We start from the raw sequence: 19219 nt of genomic DNA, 5'->3' as shown, positions 1-19219 counted from the left end.
AATCTGTTGACTCTTTTAAAATTGAAATGGCTGGATTTAGAGGCTATTAAATTTTCTGTGTGGACAACCATATTTTCCACAAATACATGACAGTTAGGTCTCTTTCTTTCCAATTATTATGCCAAATAATTTTATTGGCTTGCATTTACTAGAACCTACACTAAAATGTTCAGTAGAAGTAGTGATAGCTGGCATTCTTGTCTTTTTTCCTGACATTTAAAAGAATGCTTCTCAAATTTCATCATTAAGCTATATATGTGAGTCAGCATTCCAAATAGTTAAGAGTAAGGACTCTGGACCAACTTGCCTGGGTTTAAATTCCAGCTCTGTCACTTACTGCTGTATTATTTTGGATACATTAACCCTGGCTCAATTTTCTCATGTGTAATATAGGGGATGATAGCACCTAATCATAGGGTTGTTGTAAAGGTTCAATGAATTAATACTCATAAAATGCTTAAAACTATCTGATACACAGCAGGCACGATATAAATGTTCCTTATATAATAGATCGAATTACTCATTTGAAATTTCTCAGTCAGTATATTACTTTAATTTATATTGATTTATTTATATTAAATTAAATTTATATTATACTGAATAGCTTTTAAGTTCCCAAGATGTCATATTTCATAATGAGTTTTTAAAAATACATGGTTCACTTTTATTCAATATTGTACTGGAGGTTCTAGCTGGGACAATTAGGCAAGAAAATGATATAATCTAGAAGACATCTAGAAGACATCCAGATGGCCAACAGACACATGAAAAAGTGCTCAACATCACTCGGCATCAGGGAAATCCAAATCAAAACCTCAATGAGATACCACCTCACACCAGTCAGAATGGCTAAAATTAACAAGTCAACAAACGACAGATGTTGGCGAGGATGCGGAGAAAGGGGAACCCTCCTACACTGTTGGTGGGAATGCAAGCTGGTGCAGCCACTCTGGAAAACAGTATGGAAGTTCCTCAAAAAGTTGAAAATAGAACTACCCTATGACCCAGCAATTGCACTGCTGGGTATTTACCCCAAAGATACAAATCTAGTGATCTGAAGGGGCATGTGCACCCCAATGTTTATAGCAGCAATGTCCACAATAGCCGAACTATGGAAAGAGCCTAGATGTCCATCAACAAATGAATGGATAAAGAAGATGTGGTGTGTATACACACACACACACATGCACACACACACTGGAATATTATGCAGCCATCAAAAATTGAAATCTTGCCATTTGCATTGATGTGGATGGAACTAGAGGGTATTATGCTAAGCGAAATAAGTCAGTCAGAGAAAGACAAGTATCATATGATCTCATTGATATGTGGAATTTGAGAAATAAGGCAGAGGATCATAGGATAAGGGAGGGAAAAATGAAACAAGATTAAACCAGAGAAGGAGACAAACCATAAGAAACTCTTAATCTCAGGAAACAATCTGAGGGTTGCTGGAGTGGTGGGGGGTGGGAGGGATGGGGTGGCTGGGTGATAGACATTGGGGAGGGTATATGCTATGGTGAGCACTGTGAATTGTGTAAGACTGATGAATCACAGACCTGTACCCCTGAAACAAATAATATATGTTAATAAAAAGGAAAAAAAAAGACATCTATATTGGAAAGAAGAGATAGAACTACTCACAGATGACATGATATTGTATATAGAAATCCTAGGGGGGAAAAAAAAATCCTAGGGAATTCATACAGGCATACACACATGTGTGTACATGCACACACACAAACTATGAGAACTAATAAATTCACCCAAGTTGCAGGGTATGATATCAAGATACAAAAATTAATTGTATTTATGTATACCAGCAATGAACAATTAAGAAGGAAATTAAGAAAATAATTCTATTTATAGTAGCACCAAAAAGAAAATATTAAAGAATAAGGTTAAAAAAAGTTATACACTGAAAACTGTAAGACATTTTTGAAAGAAATTAAGGAAGATCTAAATAAATAGAAAGATATCTCTTGTTCATGGATTGGAAGACTTGTTATGAAGATGGAAATATTCCTCAAACTGATCTACTGATGCAGAATAATCCCTATCAAAATTCCAGCTGCCTTTATAAAAAAGAATTTGACAAACTAATCCTAAAGTTATATGTAAATGCAAGGGTCCCAGACTAGTCAAACCAATCTTGAAAAATAACAAAGTTAGAGGACTCATTTCCTGATTTCAAGATTTACTACAAAGAGATAGTAATTAATGCATTGTGGTACTGGCATAAGGATAGATACAAAAATCAATGGAATAGACTTGAGAATCTAGAAATAAATGCTTCCATTTAAGATCAATTGATTTTTAAAAATTTTTATTTATTTTGGGGCACCTGGGTGGCTCAGTCATTGGGCGTCTGCCTTTGGCTTGGGTCATGATCCCAGGCTCCTGGGATTGAGCCCCGCATCCGGCTCCCTGCTCCACGGGAAGCCTGCTTCTCCCTCTCCCATTCCCCCTGCTTGTGTTCCTTCTCTCGCTGTGTCTCTCTCTGTCAAATAAATAAAATCTTAAAAAAAATTTTTTTTAATTTATTTTTATTTTTAAAGATATATATATATATATATATATATTTTTTTTTTTTGAGAGAGAGAGAGAGGGGGCATGCAGAGAGGGAGGGGCAGAGGGAGAGGGAACGAGAATCTTAAGCAGTCTCCTCAATGAGCACAGAGCAGGATGTGGGGCTTGATCTCAAGACTCTGAGATCACGACCCTGAGATCACTACCTGAGCCAAAACCAAGAGTCGGACACAACCAGCTGTGCCACTCAGGTGTCCCTAAGATCAATTGCTTTTTGACAACAGTGTCAATGCAACTCAATAAAGAAAGAATAGTCTTTTCAACAAACGGTGCTGTGGCGACTGATGTCTACATGTAAAAGAATGACATTGGAACCTTACCTTACAACATATACAAAAATTAACTAAAAAATGTTTAAAAACTCATAGAATAAAACACAGAAATAAATCTTATGACCTCAAATTAGGTAGTGGTTTCTCAGATATGACACCCAAAGCACAAGAAACAAAAGAAAAAGAAAAGAGACAGCACAACTTAAAAACTTTTGAGCTTTAAAGGACATTATCAATAAAGTGATAAGATAAACCACAGAATGGGAGAAAATATTTGTAAATCATGTATCTGGTAAGGGATTAGATTCAGAATACATGAAGAATTCTGACAAATCAACAATAAAAAGACAAATAACCCAATTAAAATTGGGCATAAGATTTGAAGACGTTTCTCTAAAGAAGATACACAAATGACCAGCAAGCCCCTGAAAAGATGTTCAAAATCATTAGTCATTAGAGAAATGCAAATCAAAACTATAGTGAGATACTTCTTCACACCCACTAGGATGGCTATACTAAAAAAATAGGCAATAACAAGTATTAACAAGGATGTAGAGAAACTTGAGCATGTGTACATCTCTAGTGGAAAAGTAAAATAGTGCAGCGTTTTTGTAAAAGAGTTTGTCAGTTTCTCAGAAAGTTATACATAAGGGTTACCATATAATCCATATGATCCAGCAATTTTACTCCTAGGTATATAGACATTGAAAACACATGCCCACACAAAAAAATTATTCACAAATATTTATAGCAGCATGATTCATAAAACCCCCAATGTGGAAACAACCCAAATGTTCATCAAATGATGACTGGATAAACAAAAGGTGTATATCCATACAATGGAATATGATTCAGTCATAAAAAGGAATGAAGGACTGACATGTGCTTCAATAAGGATGAACCTCGAAAACATGCCAAAGGAGAGAAGACATTCACAAAAGATCAGTATCATGTGATTCCATTTATATTAAATGTCCGGAATAGGAAAATTCAGAGAGAAAATTAGATCAGTGGCTTTTAGGTGCAGGGGGTAGGGACTGGAAGTGACTCTAATGGATATGGGATTTCTTATTGGAGTGATGAAAATGTTCTGGAAAGGTTGTTCAACTTTATGACTGTACTAAAAACCAGTGAATTACATACTTAAAAATGGTGGATTTTATGATATGTGAATTACATCTCCTTAAAAATGTTAAAAAAATGCATGGATGATTTAGCTTTCTAGTATTTAATTCAGGATATTTGCATAGATGTTTGTGAGTGAAATTGTTTTTTGCTTTTCTATTCTTACACAGTCTTTATTTAGTTTTGGTATCTAAACCTGAATCATCTGACTTCCCCCATATGTATGAACGTCTTTGTTTCTCTTCAGGTCTAATTCCACGTTAGCACTAATTCCTAGCCCCTCCTGCCTACTTAAGGACTTAATTCTGACAAATTCTCCCTCTCTTCCCTACATTAATAATTTTTTCCTCTCTACTATCTCCTTGATAATTCTAATAAGTATTCAAAGTGATGTAATGCTTCTTACTGTGAAAGCACATTCCCTTGACCCCACATTCATCTCCAGCAGCTACCATGTTTCTCTGTCCCTCATGATAGCAAAACTTACTGAAAAATTTATTTATGGTTACCAGCATGTTTTACTTCATCCTCTCTTGGATCCATTTTATTTTATTTTATTTTATTTTATTATTTATTTAAAGATTTATTTATTTATTTGAGAGAGAGAGAGAGAGCGTGCGCGAGCAGGGGGAGGGGCAGAGGGAGAGAAGCGGATTTCCCACTGAGCGTGGAGCCCCAGGTGGGGCTCGATCTCATGACCCTGAGATCATCACCTGAGCCAAAATCAAAAGTCAGTTAACCAACTGAGCCACACAATCGCTCCTCTTGGATCCATTTTAATCAGGCTTTGTCCTCATTTAGCCACTAAAGCCACCAGTTAGCTCCACCTTGTTAAATTCTAATGATCAGCTCTCTGTTATCATCTTACATGAACTCGCAGAAGCATTTGATTAAATGATAACTCCCTTCTTGAAATATTTTCAATTTAGTTTTGGGCTGCTTCGTTCTTGACTGTATGATTGAAGGTCATGGCTTTTTGTTAGCTGTCAGCTGAAGACCGTGCTCCAATCCTACAGACCGCCACAATTCCTTGCCATATGGGCTTCTCTAACAAGGCTGCTTACTTCATCAAGACCCAGAAGAGAGTCTCTGACCTCAGCCCTCTTTACTTTAGGACATTTCACCTGATTAAGTAGGCCCACCAGTATAGTCTTGCTTTTGATTAACTTAGAGCAGATTGATTTGGGACCTTAAAATTACATATCAAAATACCTTCACCTTGGCCATATTGTATTGGTTAGAAGCAAGTCACAGGTCTTGCCCACACTTGAAGTGTGGGGATTCTATAGGGCAGGAAACACTAAGAGGTAGAAATCATAGGAGCCATCTTATAATTATGTCTACTGTACTCCTTATCTGTTTGATCTCTAAAATTGTAATTACTCGGGACTCAGTTCTTGTGTCCCTTTGTCTGTTATGCTGAATATCTTTTGCCTCTCCACATTTGCTTTCTCCCTTCTCTTTTTTGATTTGTGCCCTACGAGGTGATTTGAGTACACTGTATCAACAGATTCCCTTGTTCTTGTGTTTCCTTGTTGGTCATTGGGAAGAGGGTGAAGTTGGGCTATTTATTCCTCTAGTCTCTTAACTGCTGTGTTGCTTCCCTTGACTAAAAGTTATAGCTCTTGTCAGGGAGCCCTCTCCATTCAGCCACCTCCTCTATGTTCCCAGGAACTCCTACCTCCTCTTACCCCTTTAGGTTCCTGCTGTTGGGGTAGTGAATCTACCTCATTATGTTTTACCCTAAACTCTACCACACCATTTAAATGACCCTTTGTTAGACTCTTCTCAAGTTATATGGTTGGAGTATGCTCCTTGGACTGATGGGTAAGTCTATGTGCTCTTCCTTGCTCATCTCATTGAGTCTCAAGGATTTAAATTTCATGATTCCACTGATGACTCCTAAAGTTTTATCCATAGCCTGGGCCTCTTCCTTGGAATTCCTACTTGAAATTTCCACTTGGGTATCTTCTATATATCACAGACTTTACATGTCCCAAACCTCCAACTCTGATTCTCACCCAACTTCCAACCTCAAACCTGACCTCTCTACATACTTTCCAGTCTCAGTAAATGGTAATATCTTTCTTCCAGCTACAGAGGCCAAACAGTCTGGAGTTATTTTTGGCTTTCCCCCTTCTTTCACACTCCCCATTTGATCTAACAGCAATCCTCTTCTCTCTCTCTCTGTTCACATTTTAACCACTTCTTACCACCTCCACTGCTTTCATGTTGGTCTAAGCCATCATCATCTCTAACCTGGACTACTTGAATAGACTTCTAACTAGTTTCCTTGACCCTTTCCATGCTCTTCACATTTCATTCCAGTCTTTTCTGAACAAGGCTGTCATAATGATCTTTTCAATATGTAAGTCACATCTTGTCTCTTGTCTCCTCAAAATCCTTCGGTGGCTTCTCACCTCATAGGGAGTAAAAGCTGAAGACTTTAAAATGGCCTAGAGGGCTCTGTGTGATCTGGCCTTCTGCTACAGTTCTGACTTTGCTCTTACTACTCTTCTTGCTTACTCCATTCCTGTTTCCTTGCTGTTCCTTGAATGTGTTGTGCATGCCCCTGCCTCAAAGCCTTTGAACTCCCTGTGCCATCTGCCTGGGACATTTGTCCCTCACATATCTATGTGGCTGGCTCCCTCAAATAACACCTTTTCATTAAGTCTTCTCTGGCATTCTCTATAAATAGCATCCTTCCTTCCACTTCTGTGCTCTTTTTCCTCCTTACTTTAGTTTATTTTTTCTTCCTAGGACTTTTATCCTCTGAAGTACTATGCATTCTCTTGTTTATTTGTGATCTGTTTCTCATTCTGTTCTCCCCATCCCTGCAATTATAATGTAACCTTAATACATTAGGGACTTTATTTTGTTTGCTCATTTTTCTCCAGCACCTAGGATGCTGCCTGGCATGTAGCACAGCTCAATAAATAGTTGTTGAGTAAATAATTGAGTTGCTTAATGAAAAAGTTTGTGTGATTAGGTATTATAGTGGTTTGGTAAACAACATCTATACAATCTCTAGAGTTGCTTTGTTTGGGGGCTCCTGATCCATGGTAATATTGGAGATAATGCTGATATAGTTATGGTGCTAGGGGCTCTTTGGATCAGTTCTGTTCTTAAGATTGTAATTTTTTCTCCTACTTTCTTAGGTCCAACACTTTCTAATAAACCACAGTCCCTATCATCAAGTGAATTGTTGTTTAAGCCTCCTCCATGCTCATGGTGGTCCCAACACAGCTGCAGCTTCAGGCAGGATGCCTGCTTCTGGCTACTCATCTGCCTGAGCCTTCCTTGCTCACTACATTGCCTTTCTGTTCTGTTTCTGGTCCATGGAGATTTTTATCTTGATTCTGTACCCAGCTAATGTCATTGGGCTTTTATCTTTGTATAAATTTCCAATCATGGCTGAGGGTTTGGAACAGAAAGGGTGTGGTAATTTATGAACTCACTAAACCATCTTGACTAAAAGTCCCCATGAACTTCCAAACAATGTTCGAATTATTGCCAAATTTAAAATCTAGGAGATAGCACATAAAAATTCAGGTTTACAGTTTATCTTGAAAATTTGTAACATCTGGCAAAACTTGGCCTACATTTCTGCATAAGACAACTGAGTGGAGGTAAGTAAATACTAAGACCCTTCAGTAGGTCAAGTACTTTACAGGTTGCCAAGTTCTCACCACTGCACATTTTCTTAAACTTGATAGAGATGATTTCACTCCTTTGCCTTATCTGCCTAACCCCTGTAGGCATTTTGATTTGTTACTGCTATTTTGGGTATAGGATGAGCTAAAGCATCAGGTAATTTATTAAGAGGTTAAAAACTAAACACCACCAAAACCAAAAACACGTTTTTTATTTTGAATAGTATGTGTGAAATGGAGAGAGAGAGAGTGAGAGAGAGAGAGCATTCTATGTTTTTTCTCCCTAGTGCAAGTCTTTTCCAGTCCAAAATTTCCAAGCCTACTAAACCTGCAACTTTTCCATTTTAGGCTAGACTTCTTCCCTTAAATAAATTTCTTTTGGCTAAAACTCTGTATCAGGGAATACCCTGGAATTGAGTGAAGCCATTACACAGTGAGTAACACAGTACTGAGAATGTAAGGTGTCTATAAGATTTCTCCAATTCAAGAAAGAACTCTTTTGATGATACTGACAAGCTTTTCTTCCTAAATTGAACTGAGTAGTTATGAGAAACAGATTTTTCATGTATGCAAGAATCTAGGTGATCAGCTCCTTTGGCCCAACTACTGCAAATATTCTTCCCAGAATATAAAAAGCATTTTTATACTTCTTGAATTATAAATTTCTGGTTTATACTGAATAGTGACCTTCTGTCCCCAAATGTACAAGTTTGTACAAGAGTAACCATGGAATGGACATTTGCCTAATTTATGTGATTTGTAGAATATCAGAAAAACCTACTGCTCCTCATGCTTTCCCTGCCAGTGAGTCAGGTGTTGAAAAGATAGTATTTCTGATTTATTCAGGTTGATGTAATGAAGCTATTGTTGAATAGCAGCAAATAAATCCTCTTACGTTTGTGCCATTTGTCATGTTATTATAGATTTCAAGTTTGCAATGGTGGTTTACATAATGCTACTTGCTATTTTCTGAATAATCTGCCAGAAGACTTAATGACCCTATTACTTATTACTTACATACTTACTTATTACTTACTTAATACTTACCTGTGCCTAGGTAAGGGGGCTTGTTTGTGGTCCAGATAGTTTAATTTTTGAAGTATGTTTTTGAAGTTATAATTGTAGTTCATTTTTCTGTTTTGTTGTTTCCCTTCCAAAAGTTAGAATTCCTTCAAAACATTTACTGATGTTTAATCTCTACATTTCCAAGGAAGAGTCACATGGGACAAGTTTTAAAGAGAATCAAACATTAAGCACAAAAGTGAGCAATAAAATTAGATATTATTAATATTTGTCTAATCTAAGTTTGTTTTTTCTCCTCAACGTGAGTTGGATCAATTCACCTTGAATTACATATGTTTTCATTTATCATTTTTATTATTTTGTTGTTTGAATACAAGTCTTGGTGGTTGATTTCATTCAACATTTGAGGAAATCTTTAACTGCTTGCTTAGGAATTAGGAGGCATGTTACAGTTTCTTGGAAAGGTATGGTTCATAGAATGGGTAGGAAAATGGACTTTGTGGATCTATCTATATCACCTGAGCCTATGGTTAGGTAATCTTGTTTGAGCTATCTAGATTTAAGAGTCTCCCTTAAGTCAGAGTAGGCTCTTTCTTTCCAGAAGTTCTAACAATTTCCTTTTCCCTACCTTACTGTAAACATATATATATATATATATTTTTTTTTTTTTTTTTTGAGAGAGAGGGGGGAATAGGGGATAGGCAGAGGGAGAGGGAAAGAGAGAACCTTAAGCAGGCTTAGTCCCAGCACAGAGCCCCACAAGGGGCTCCATCTCATAACCCTGTGATCATGACCTGAGCCAAAATCAGCAGTTGGATGTTTAATGGACTAAGTCACCCAGGTGCCCCAGTTCACAAATATTTCAAGCTGAAAGCCCTCCATATATTTTTTTAAAAAATCACTCTACAGATTGGGGTACCCTGTCTTTTGAGGCTCTGGGATGTGTTGGAAGTTCATCTTAAAATTCCAACTGCAATAGAGTTATTCTTAAAAAGCAGCCCTGCCTTTTCTGCTTCCCTAGTAATAGTGTGGGTATCCCTTCACACTGAACTACAGCCTACCTGATCAGGACCTACAAGGCATCTCCTTTAGTTAGACTTCTCAAGTGGCCAAGACACAGGGTCACTCAGGTAACCTCACACAAATCAGGTTATTTTGTAAAGACATGAGGAGATGAACATCTTAACATGGTGTCCTTCATGGGATCCTATTCGTAATTGTTCAGCATTAAGCTACTGTAGCTCTAGTGATCTAATAGAATCTTTGGTGACCCGGTCATTTACCTGCCTTAAAGTGGGCATCCATTGCTCCTCTCAAATTCTAATGTCTCAACCTTCCTTAATTTCTGCTTCTCTCTTTTTCTGACTCATTGTCCACTGTTCTTTTTTTCCTGTTGCTTCTTCTACCTCTTCTATTCTCTCCTCTCTCTCCTTCTCAAATTCAAAACTACTTTTGATCTTATTTGAACTTCTAATACCTTGCTACTCAAAGTCTCGTCCTCAGCCCAGTAGTATCAGCATTAACTGAGAACTTGTTAGAAATGCAGAATCTCATATCCCTCTTCCAGACTTGAATCATATTCTGTATACTAACAAGATCCTCAGATCTGGAGAAGTGTTTCTCCAATGTGCTAACTGCTTAACTTTCTCCCTGCCCTTCTGCTCCCACCTTCTCATCTGTTTTCATTCTTTCACCGTCATTATTTAGTTTAGATCCCGCAGTCCATTATTTGAATGACACTCTCACCAGTAGTCTTAACTCCCTGTCTCTGTGTCTCTTAAGGATTTTCCCCCCATTTATGTGATAAAAGCCAAACTCTGAATGAATGCATCTATGTTCTCTCTATGTCTATGACTGAACAACCTGGCACTGTTGCAAAAAGTCACCCATCAGGGCAGATTTATGCCAATACATTGGGCCCTTTAAGTCTGCCAATTCTTTGATCCCCTGGTAAATTCTCTCCCTCTATTTTCAAAAATTGTTTTAAACATTCTACACTTTATTCGAACCTCAAATATTCTTAGCTCCTCCTCGGTCTCAGCAGATGACTTCACCTCCTACTTCCTGAAGAAAATAGAAGGGATCAGATGGGAACTCCCTCAGCTTCCTGCTACCAAATTCATACAGTTCCATCTGTACCCATGTTCTTCTCTTTTCCTCCGATTTTAGCATAGGATGTAGTCTTCTGATCATTTAAGGCCAATCTCACCACTTGTGTTTTGGATTTTATCCCTTCATGCCTTATCACGGACCTACATTATCCATTCCTCCTCATCACCTCTACTCTGCTATGTATTCAACATATCCTTCTCAGTTGGATTATTTCCAGTTACATTTAAACTTGTTCATGTCTCTCCTATCTTAAAAACAACCACCTTTTCTTGACTCCCACTTTCCCCTCCAACTCCATTCAATCTTTCCCATTTCTTTAAATCTGAATTTTCTAAAGAGCTTTCATTATTTGGTGAGTCCATTTTTTCATCTCCTCAACTTTCTCCATTATAACAGTTGTTTCTAGCTCTGCACCAGAACACCTGTGGCCAAGGCCACAAATGACCTCCATAATTTAAATCCAATGGATGTTTTCCAGTAATTTTTTTCTGATCTCTAAGCACTCTTGTCCACTCTGAGTTTTTTTGTATTGTGTTAATTTTGGTTCCCAGGACACAATGCTATCCAGGTTTTCCTTCTTACTTTTCTAGCATTTCCTTCTTTATTACTTTGCAGATACACCCTTCTCTGGTTAGTGTGTTCTGAGCACTTTTCCCTTTCCACTTTATATTCTGTTGTAGGTTAGGTTCTCTAGATCAGATGTTGTTGTGATAGAGTTTGGGGTGCAAGCTGTTCATTATGAACCAACACCTGTGGAAAGAAAGCAGAGAGTGTGGGGGCATTCTGAATCATGGACTCACCCACCATTAAATTGAAACGGCTGAGCCTTCATACACCTGTCTTACTCATTCACCAGAAGTGAGGTGCCCAGAAAAGACATGAGATCCTTCAAGGAGATTCTCTTAGCTGAGGAAGATGCTGAAGGAGCTGAGAGCTGAAAAATATCTGTTGGGAGATGTGAGTGATATATCTTTGTGTCTATCACATATTTTCTCTTTGGATAGTATTTTCCATATGCATGGTTCATTTTCATTGATTGACTAATGATTCTCAAATTTATACTTCCAGTCCAGACCAGACCAGACCATGCACTGAATTGCCTATTCAGTATCTCTACTTGAGTGTCTCAAAGAGTTCTCAGGCTCAGTATGTCTAAATCCCATAACAGATCTTAATATTCTGTGAGTCTATTCACCTCTCTCCTTTTCTACTGCTATTGCTCTAGCTCACACTCTCATTTTCTCTAGGCTGAACTCCTGCAAAGTCACTCTGTTTGGTCTTCCCATATCCACTCTACCTCCTTCATCAGTTTATTATATTGCAACCAGAGCAATATTTTTCAAATTCAATTTTGAGTATGTTACCTCTTCTCCATGCCTGAAATCCATACATTGAGGGACTTAACATTGTTGTTTTAGGGAGAGACCAAAATAATGCATATAGCCCTCAAGGGCTTCTGTGGTTGGTGCCTATCTGTGTCTCTAGCCTGACCTCAACCTACTCTTATCCTCAGTCCCTGCATTCCAGTGGCACTGATTTATTATTTACTTTTTAATTTTCTCTAGTGGGTTCACAAGAGTCTTACAATATTGTTCTCTCTACTAATAATACTCCTCTCTCATTTTTCAGCTTGTTGGCTCTTCTCCATTTTTCAGCTCAAGCCTCATTTTTTTCAGGTAAGCCTTCCTTAAGCCTCTCATATTGGGTCAGGCTCTCAGAGTATTTTGTTTTATTTCTTCTTAGCGCATGTGTTAGAATGTAAATGTATACTTATTCATGTGATTATCTGACTACTATTTGACTTCTCCATTAGTAACTTTCATGAGTACAGAAAATCACTGTCCGTTCTTCAAAGTCTGCTGTACTTAGTGCGCTGTCTGACCCAGAGTATGTTCTCATTACATACTTGCTGAATGAATAACTATGTTCTAAGCTAGAACACCTGACTGGATTATTAGTTGCCATTCAGTATGGAGTCCATCATGTAAAATTTTTGTTCCAGGCTCTTAGTTTAGCCTATCAGTTGCTTCTGGGGAGGAAATTGGTTGAGGTATATGTAGTCCCAGTCACATGCAACCAACCTCAACCAACCTTGAATTAGAAGTTACATGTGGTTGCTTTCTTAGAAGGTGCCTGTGGGTACAACTGGTCTTGGAGACTGAGAACCTCTTCTCCAGGTTAGACTTCTGGTTTATTTACATTAGAGATTAGATGACATTAGATCAGTCTTTGGTGGATATAAGAGGAATCAAATCTACCCATACTTCTCTTTACTGACTGTTATGTGTAGTAACATTCTAAACAAATCCTTAGTAAGCAAGTCTGTTGAATGTGCTATTAACTCTGATTGAGTACAGTAGGAAAACTACCTTAGGAATGTTAACTACAGTTAACTGACATTGCACAAAATCTAAACATTTTGTTCATACAAGTGCACTAATACTAATGGCTTTCATTTGACTGGAAAATTCTCAAAGTGATTTGCTAACATACAAAGTTCACCAATACCAACCAGGTCTGAACTGCAGCTGGGGCAGCTGGATAATGCTGTACAATTAAGCCTTTTCAAAATGCAAATTCAAAAGAACACCTTATTCAACTGAAGCTTCAGGGGAAATTTAGAAAGGCAAATGCAATTATGCAAGTTGGACAGCTGCCAAAGGAGGAGTTGGCCAACATCTTTAATTTTGCAAAGAGGGTCATTATCAATTTTTATATATAAATCTCTATCTGCCCCTGGAGAGATAATGAGTCCTCTAGGGTACAAAGTGAAAAGGTGTTTTTTGTGGAGAATCAGTAATATGTAAACAATAATGTTGATGCCAAGATACATATAGCATCTGCTATCAAATAGACAACAATACTGCATATAATCAGACAATGCTAAGTAGTGACCAAAGTCTAGAATTTTCATTATGCATGAATTTTTATTTTTCTATTGTGAACAACTCCCTGGTGATATTGGACAGAAGACAAGTATGTCACATCATTTTGTCTCTCAAAGTGCTTAGAAAAAAATCTAGTTGAACATATGCAAACAACCAATGTTTAGAAAATAAATGATAGTAAATACTTATTTATTCTTCTTCTTATACCCAAAATAAAATCTTGAACTCAGTAAAAATTCTTTTAGTTTATCTTATAGTCTTCTTTCTCTCTTGGGAAACTAAGAAATCAACTGACAAGGGTTTATTTTTTATATCAAGAATTTATAATAGGGGCACTTCTTAGCCTCAACTTTTCAATTTGTAAAATTGGAAATATAATAATTATGTAACTATTTATGTAATAATTATGTAAAACATAAATAGTACCTACAATTACATATGCTAATAGGCCTGACCCAAAATAAGTATTTAATAAATTTGCCATGAAGTAGTGAGCTATAGAAGAAAACAACCTAAGAGTTAAAAGGAGCATCACTAGAAAGAAGCCTCAGGGCACACAACAAAAGGAAGAAGACCATTTGAAAGCAAGAGCCATCAACAATGTCAAATGCTGTAGAGAGCTCAAGGAAGACAGGAAGAGAAAAAGATTTGGCAATATGGAAGTCATTGGTGACCTCCACCTGAGCGGGTTGAAGCAAGGTAGAAGCAGAAGTCAGACTGTTGTACGTCAAAGCACAGAGGAGAGGTGAGGAAATGGAGATATGTAACTAACTCTTCTAAGAAGTGGAAGGAAGGAAGGATGGAAGGAAAGAAGGAAGGGCCATAGGAAGAAAAGGATATAAAATTAAGGATTATTTTTAATTGGTGAAACTATACATAAAGAACAAATAGACAGAGATTGATAACACAGGATACAGGAAGATCAACAGAGTGAGGTCCCAAAGGAGGTGAAGAAAATGGAAACCAAAGCATAGAATTATCTTGAGCAGGAGTAAAGACATCTCTTTCTGTGTGCCAAGAGGAAAAGAAGAAAGGATGAGTGCAGATTCTGAGCTGTTGATAGGCAGGGAGACAATATCACCGGATGGTTTCAATTTTCTCAGTGAAGTAAAAAGCAACATATCATTTGCTGAGAGTAAAGGTAGAATTGGTAGGATAGAGATTTAAAAAATGAAATTAAAATAAAACTGCTGAGTAAAATGGGAGTCACCATAACCAGAGATCCAGAAAAAAAATATTGCCAAGTAGTGTTGAGGCCCCAACTCTGCTGTGAACCATGACTGTTCCATGGCACCAACGTACTAGTTCATGTAATCTCCAGCAGTACTTTGCAACTCTAAACTATTCTTGTAAGGACTCTACAATTATTTTTAAGATCCCAGGTGTATAAAGATGATTGATGATTAGATTGATCTAGATATGAGTTTTTTGAAAGTTTGGTGCAAAGGAAAGATTCATGGCTTCAAATGACAAAAACCCAACTCAAACTAGCTTAAACCCATAGGAAAATTGATCAGGCCATATAACTGGAAATTTCAAAGTATATCTGGTTCCAGGGGGTTAACCACTGTCATTGTCTTTTTTTCTCCAGTTCCTGACTCTGCTTTCCTCTCTGTTGTCTTCTTTTTCAGGAAAATTCTTCCTTATTGGTGGCAAAGGAGAACACTTGAATCTTAATCCATTGTTACATAGCCATCCCCCTCAAAAAGAGAGCATATCTTTCCCGTTAGGTTCAGAAATTATTACAGAAATGACTCCTATTTATCTTCTTGGATCACAGGTCCATCCTTAAGTCGGTCATGTGGCCCAGGCAATGGAGTACTCTGACTGGCTACCCCTGGAGCTGGTGGGTGGAGTAGATTCCATTCAAACCACATGGACTAACAGTGTATGTGGGAAACTTTATCCAAAAGGAAGAGAGGCAGGGCTGACAAAATGAATAAAAAGGAAAAACTCAAGAGCATGTCACTTGTCTTCTTTATTTTACTTTCCAAGTTATGTCCTTTGCATTCACACTAAACATCACCTTTTAATGCCCAGACCTACACTTACGCTTTTTATATTTCTGAAACCCAAGCTTAATCTTTTATTTTTCACTTTCTCCTCTACACATTCTCATCATTCTGTTCCTTGGTCTCACCCTCTATTAATCTACATATAAAATACTAATCTTCACTTCTTAAGATCCTTCATTGACCAAGATTGTTTCAATATTTAAAAAGCAAGGCTATTTTAATTTTTTCAATGAATTCAATTTAATTAATTACTCATTCTCAAAATGGCAATGGCATCAAAATTAATTTTCAAAATATCTCTTTATATTTAAGGACATAGTATGAAGTAAAAGGTACAGATAGCCTGTACACATATTATTCCACAGATAATTCAGTGAATAATATATTGGCAATCTAAATGTAATCAATGTTAAACCTAGGAGTTAATACAAATTGGATCATGGTTACTTCTGCTTAGAACCCTTTAGTATTTTCCATTTCTCTGAAGGAAAAGACCAAACACCTTAACATGGCGCATGGAGCCCAGCATGGTCCAGCTTCTGCTGCCCCCTCATTACGTCATAGCCCCTCTGGGCTCACTCCACTGCAGGCTCAATGGTCTTCTTTCAGTCCTTCCTACATACCACACAACCTCCCACCACAGAATGCTCTGATAGGCTCTTATTTTTGCAGGCAAATTTTTCTTTTTTCATCCTTTGGAGCTCTATTCAAAGTTCCCATCTTCAGAGAAGGAAAAGCCTTCCCTGACCTCCTTGACCACATCATTTCATCCATTAGATTAATTTCAATTTTTGTAGCATTGCAATCTTGACTTCTCTTGACACAGTTATAGCTTTGCAGTTGTTTGTGTGACTACTTCATTATAGTCTATCATACTCACTGCATTATAAATGCTAAGGAAGATAGGGACTGTTGTATCTCTAATATCCAATACATTGTCCTGCACATTATTGGCACACAATAAAACAAATATATATTGAATGAACCAATATATTTATAAATTCTTTTTGTAAAAGATTTTATTTATTTGAGAAGGTGAGAGAGAGAGTGAGCGAATGAGCAAGAGCTTAAGAGCAGGGGGAGGGAGAAGCAGACCCCCCGCTGAGCAGGGACCCCCCCCCATGCAGATTTTCATTATGATTATATTTTATAGCAAAACATGGAAGATATTCTAAATTAGCTCTAAGTTAGTCCTGCAGGGTGGTTCATGAAAAATGTATTCTTTGTTGTTGTTTTAAAAGTTTTTTAATTTATTCATTTGAGAGAGACAGAGAGACAGAGATTGAAGGAGCAGAGGGAAGGGTCAGAGGGAGAGGAAGAAGCAGACTCACCAAGCAGGGAGTCCTACTTGGGACTGAATCCCAGAACCCTGGGATCATGACCTGAGCCGAAGGCAGATGCTTAACAAACTGAGCCACCCAGGCACCCTATGTTGGTTTTAATAGATACTAACCAATGATTTTTCCAACTAATTTTATCTTAATGATTGACTACTTCAGATCCTATATGCCCAAAATAAGCCTATTATTTTCCCAGTAGAATAGAAAGGTTTTCTTTGTTTATTGATCATATCCCTTATATACACCCTTTACCCTATACATTTTATATGTATGGAGATATTTTCATTTGTTCCTGTTTCAAAATTTATTATTATATTCATTGAAAATTTTATCTCCTTCATTTACCTCTGAAGTAGAATCTTGGTCTGAGTAAAATTTTTTTCAAATGTGCTTTGTTCTCTTTTCTTCTTATCCAAATGACATGGGCATATCAGCTCGAAGTTGCTATATTATAGTGTTGCTCCATTTGCCCACATTTAAACACTGTTCATGGACATGGTTTAAAGATTAATAGTCACATCCTTTTGCATAAACATCTTTCCATGGAGGTGGGGTCAGGATTTTGCTTCAATTCGTGCCACAGCAAGTGATGCGTGCCACAGCAAGTGCTCAGTGCCATGGCAAGTGATGCATGCCAAAGCAAGTGCTCAGTGCCACGGCAAGTGATGCATGCCACAGCAGGTGTTCAGTGCCACAGCAAGTGATGCATGCCACAGCAAGTGATGCGTGCCACAGCAAGTGATGCGTGCCACAGCAGGTGCTCAGTGCCACAGCAAGTGATGCATGCCACAGCAAGTGCTCAGTGCCACAGCAAGTGATGCGTGGCACAGCAAGTGCTCCGTGCCACAGCAAGTGATGCATGCCACAGCAAGCAATGATTGTTGCACAGTGCTCTAATGTCATTTCTACTTGGACCAGCTGAATCAAACCCTAGAAAATCACATGTGAGGGAATACATACTGCTAACCCAGTGTTTTTCTATAAAGGGAGCCCATTGTGAGGATTAATTTTCCACTGCACACTTTTGAATAAAGTCTCTCTTCATTCTTTGAGAGATTCCTCTGTCCCACAGATATGCGTAAGTTAAAGCCCAGCATTACCCAGCTGCAATGCTATGTGAACATATGCAAGCAAAAATGGCCCGAATAATATCCTCATGTGTTTGACTTTTTACTTCTTGCATCACTCATGATCCAGCTGTCTCTTCTACCCATTTTATCAAGCGAAGACTTGCCAAGGCATCCCTTCCTACTCTTGTGTTTATCAAGGCAGGGAACAAAATCATCTATGTTTTATTCTTCTTCCATGGGATCCTCATAAACAAACAAATAAATAATTTTTGGGGTGCCTGGGTGGCTCAGTTGTTTAAGTGTCCGACTCTTGATTTTGGCTCAGGTCAGGATCTCAGAGTCATGAGATTGAGCCTCCCATAGGGCTCCACTCTGGGCATGGAGCCTACTTAAGAGTATCTCTCCCTCTTCCTCTACCCTGCCCCCACCACCTGAGTTTTCTCTCTCTCTCTAAAAAAAAAAAAATAAAGAAAAAATAGATAATTTTTCTTGAAATACATTTGACATAAAACATTATGTAGGTTTAAGGTGTGCAATGTATTGATCTGATACATTTATATATTGTAATATGATTGTCATTGTAGTGATAGTTAACATATCTATTACATCACACAATTATCATTTCTTTTTTGTTGTGGAAATAATTAAGGTCTAGAGTCTCTTAGCAAGTTTGATGATTATATAATATCATTGTCTATGTTCACCATATTGTATGTTAGATCTTCAGGACTTATTTAATAGATATATAATAGTAAGTGGTTTTTAAGTAAGTGCTCTAGAAATACATAGTTTATGATCTCTAACCTCTTGGGAAAAAATAATCTTTTGTTGAGAATGAAGGCTTTACCTTAATATAGAGACATTATACCAAAAAAATTAAATACCTGGGAATAAACTTAACCAAAGAGGTGAAAGGCCTGTACTCTGAAAACTATAAAACACTGATGAAGGAAATTGAAGATGACACAAACAAATGGAAAGACATTTCATGCTCAGGGATGAAAAGAACAAATATTGTTAAAATGTCTGTACTACCCAAAGCAATCTGCAGGTTCAATGTAACCCTTATCAAAATACCAACAGCATTTTTCACAAAACTAGAACAAATAATAACTAAAATTTGTATGGAACC

Source organism: Mirounga angustirostris, unplaced genomic scaffold (genome assembly GCF_029215605.1).
Source record: "Mirounga angustirostris isolate CCGP_5_RB_7025 unplaced genomic scaffold, mMirAng1.0.hap1 SCAF_5, whole genome shotgun sequence".
NCBI classification, from domain to species: domain Eukaryota; kingdom Metazoa; phylum Chordata; class Mammalia; order Carnivora; family Phocidae; genus Mirounga; species Mirounga angustirostris.
The sequence above is the reverse complement of the archived record's forward strand: the minus strand, read 5'-3'. Positions refer to the sequence as shown.